Source organism: Lipotes vexillifer, unplaced genomic scaffold (assembly GCF_000442215.2).
Source record: "Lipotes vexillifer unplaced genomic scaffold, Lipotes_vexillifer_v1.1 scaffold343, whole genome shotgun sequence".
Lineage (NCBI taxonomy): Eukaryota > Metazoa > Chordata > Mammalia > Artiodactyla > Lipotidae > Lipotes > Lipotes vexillifer.
In genome coordinates, this window is record NW_006777506.1 from 360,546 (window position 1) to 365,019 (window position 4,474).

The window sequence follows — 4,474 nt, forward strand, 5'->3', positions numbered from 1 at the left end:
GCAGGAATGATAGAACAGAATTAACATATCTAGAATAGAATCTTCAGAGGGAACAAAGCAAAACACCAGGACTTAAGGGTTACATTCCGGATCCCATTCTAATTCATGGCTACGTGTCTTGCTGGGTTTAGTTGCTATGGAACAGAGTTGCCCCGGACCAAGTTCAAGCTTTGTAACTCCATCTGTTGGGGAAGGACAAGCTTCCTGGTGGGCTAAAGCTTTCTCCACTAGTTTAAAAAAAAGCTGTCTTAATATAATAGAGCTCAAGAGTTTTTCTTTTCAGAAGCATCCAAGCAAATCCACTGACTTCAGGTCCATAGCTCTCCCTGAACATTGACTCTGAGTATTCTGTTCTCAAGCACCCTGTAGAATTTTTGGACTCCTTTCTCTCACTTCTCACATTCAGTCTGACACTAACACAGGTTTTCTTTCTCAAATATGTCCTCTCAAATGTGTGTATTCTTTTCCACGCCCTCTATTACCACCAGGTCCAGGTTCTCATTACCTTATTCCTGAAGTACTTTGGCCAGTATTTGCTATCTCTGCCAATTGTCTTTTTCTCTCCAATGGTCAAGTCTTATGGCCAGAAAGCACCTTGGAGTAAGCTAGTCCAAAGTCCATCTAACTCTTGTATCACTTCCCCAGCGTCTCTTACTGTTCCTCTAACCTAGGATAATTAATCCACCTCAAGCACAGTGATGAAGTTGAGTACCACATTACTTCCTGTTTTCAAAAACTTCCAATGGGCTTTCCAGAGTAAAATTTGAACTCCGGAGCTCATATTTAAGTAAGGCTCACACGACATAACAGTCATCAACCTCTTCAGCCTCACACCTCGCCGCAGACTCTCCACCACCCACAGGAGACCACTTACAGTTCCTCAAATACACCATGCAATTGAACTCTGCTTATCTGCCCACTTGTTTCCTTTTATCCAAGAATGTTTCATTCTCTGCTTACCAAAATCCTGCTTATTCTTCAAGATCTAAGACTCAAATTCTCCTTGTTTGAGATTGCCTTCTCTTCTCTGCTCCCACAGCACTTCATTTATATTAAAGAGGAGAGTGGCTTTACTAGTAGTTGTGCATATGTTTCTCTCCTTCAGAAACTGTGAGCTCCTTGAGTATATATATTACGTGGTATTTTTGGTTTCTTGAGAAATTGAGAATTCCCTATTTTCCTGACTTTCTGCTTTTCAGACATTTTGGTTGGTCTTATATGCAGCAAAGTGTTTTTACATAATTATTAATGAAACATTCAGTCTCTCACTCTGTGCTAGCAGTACAGGGGCTGCCAGATTGAATTCTTGGCACAAATAATACATTGGGGCTAATGACTATAGCAGTAAGAGTACAACTGCTTTCCTGGCACAGAATTGCAATGGGGTAAATTGTAACTTCTAGTGCCTGGTGGTGGCAACATTTTCCTCATTAGACCTGCTCATGGAATGTGGTTTTGGGCATTCTTCCTAAAAGCTTAGCCTTGAGTTTAATGTTCCAAATATTCCAACCATTCTGTGAACTACTTCATACCTTTTAATAAAAATCCTTTCCCACTCAGTCAGCTAAAGTCAGCTTCTGTTGCTTACAACCAAGAACCCTGACTGATAAAGATATTTTCCTTAATTCCCCATAGACCAACTAAGTCAGGATCATAATATTTAAAAGACTTTACTGAAGGGTCAGGGATAACAAAATGAAAATACTGTATTAAAAGTAACCTATCACAGGTTACTAGATAATTGCTGCTCTCAGGGGCTACAAGCCCAGCCTGCACTCACAGAGAAATTTCATAGGCCCCTGTGCCTAGTCTCTGACATGGCTACGGGTGCAGAAGCTAGCTTTATCCCTATCACAGCCAATTATCCTTAATCACAGTGCACAGTGCCTAGGGCCCACAACACTTTTAGGAAAGCCATGAAAATGTTTTTGTTTTAGTTTTTTAAAATAGAATTTTAAAATGAATATAATTATAATAAATATAATATGTAAATTATAATAAAAATATAATAATGAATCCAGCCTGGATTATACAACACAGTCATAAAATAAAATGTGTGTGTGTGTGTGTGTGTGTAAAGCAGAATAGTGAAATAAAAAATAGACCCACACATATATGGTTAATTGAATATTTATCAATACAAAGGTGCCAAGTCAATTCAATGGGATAGGAAAGCCTTTTAAACAGATGGTGTTGGAATACTGGAAAAAATGTATGGAAAAAATAAATCTTGAGTACTCATTTCAGCGGCTTGTATACTAAAATTGGAATGATACAGAGAAGACTAGCATGGCTTTTGCACAAGGCTGACATGCAAATTCGAGAAGCAGTCCATATTTTTAAGACAGTTGAAGCAGTCCATATTTTTAAGACAGTTGATTTTAAGTATTCTTACCACACACACAAAAAATAGAAACTATGTGCAGTGCCAGATACGTTAATTAGCTTGATAGTGTTAATCTATTCACAATGTGTGTATATACCAAATTCTTTAATTAGAACAATCTAATTAAATAATGGGCAAAAACCTAAACAGACACCTCATCCAAGAAGATATACAGATGGCAAATAAGCATATGAAAAAGATGGTCAATAGTATGTGTCATTAAGCAATTACAAATTAAAACAACAATGAGATACCACTATATACCTATTAGAATGGCCCAAATACAAAATACTAACAACCGAATGCTGGTGAGGATGTGGAGCAACAGGAACTCTCACTGTTGGTGGGAGTGCGAAATGATGCAGCCGTTTTGGAAGAGAGTTTGGCAGTTTCTTACGAAACTAAACATACTCTTATCATATGATCCAACAATTGTGCTCCTTGGTATTCACCCAAATGAGTTGAAAAGTTATGTCCACACAAAAACCTGTATATGGATGTTTATAGCAGCTTTATTAATAATTGCCAAAACTTGGAAGCAAGCAAGATATCTTTCAGTAGGTGAATGGATAAATAAACTGGTACATCCAGACAGTGAAATATTAATATGAGCTATCAAGCCATGAAAAGACATGGAGGAATCTTAAATGCATATTTCTAAGTGAAAGAAGCCAATCTGAAAAGGCTACATACTGTATGATTCCAACTATTCTGGAAGAGGCAAAACTACAAAGACAGTAGATCAGTGGTTGTCAGGGGCTCAGGGAAGAGAGAGATGAATAGGCAGAGTATACAGGAATTTTAGGGCATTAAAACTACTCTGTATGAAACTACTCTTTATGATACTACAATGGTGGATGTATGTCCAAATCCAATGAGTGTACAACATCAAGAGAAAATCCTAATGTAAACCATGGACTTTGGGTGCAGAATGTTGATAGTGAGGGAGGAGGTGTAGGGGCATGAGGTATATGGGAATTCTCTACACCTTCTGCCCAGTTTTGCTGTTAATCTAAAACTGTTCTAAAATATAAAGTCTATTAAAAAACTGAGAGAGAATATTCTTATACATATACCTGATAAAGAACTTATGTCATTAGACCATTATAAAGGACTCCTACAAATAAAAAATAAAAGGATTTAAAAACCCAATTAAAAATAGGCAAAAGACTTGAACAGACATTTTACAGAAGTAGACATACAAGTGGTCAATAAGCTTGTGAAAAGATACTTAACATCATTAGTCATTGGGGAAATATTAATTCAAACTACATTGAAATTCTACTTCACACCCACTAAAATGGCTAAAATTAAAGATTGGCAACATCAGTTGCTGGCAAGTGTGTTGTCCAAGTGGAACTCTCATACACTGCTCATGGGAGTATAAAATGGTACAGCTTTTTTGGACAACTGTTTGGGAGCTTATAAAATTATACACCCACTTAATGACCCAGCAGTTCCAATCCTAGGTGTTTATCCAAGAGAAGGAAAATATAAATTCACAAAAACTTGACCAAGAATATTAATAGCAGCTTTATTCCCAAAACTGGAAACAAACACAAATGTCCATCAACGAGATTATGGATTTTTGAAAAAATGTTGCATATTTATACACAGGAATATTACTCAGTAATAAAATGGAATGAACTACTAATACAACAATATGGATGAATCTCTAAAACATTGGACAGAGTAAAAGAATCAGACACAAAAGAATATGTATTGTATAATTCCATTTATGTGACTTCAAGAGCAGACAAACTAATCCATGGTGATAGAAATCAGAACATGATTGCCTATTTGGGAAGGGAGATTGACTGAAGGAGGACATAAAGGAACTTTCTAGGGGTGTCTTATATCTTGATTGGGGTGTTGGTTACATGGTTACATTTGTTAAAGCTCACCCAGTTGTACACTTACCAGGTATTGCATTTCACTGCATGTCACTTTTACCTCCTTAAGAAACCTTAAGCTTGTTAAGCAAGACATATCATTTATACATCTTTTTTATTTTCTTTCCCCCTCATGCCTAGAAGACTGTCCAGAACACAATGAGTGCTCAATACATGTTTGAGGAAAGTTAAACAA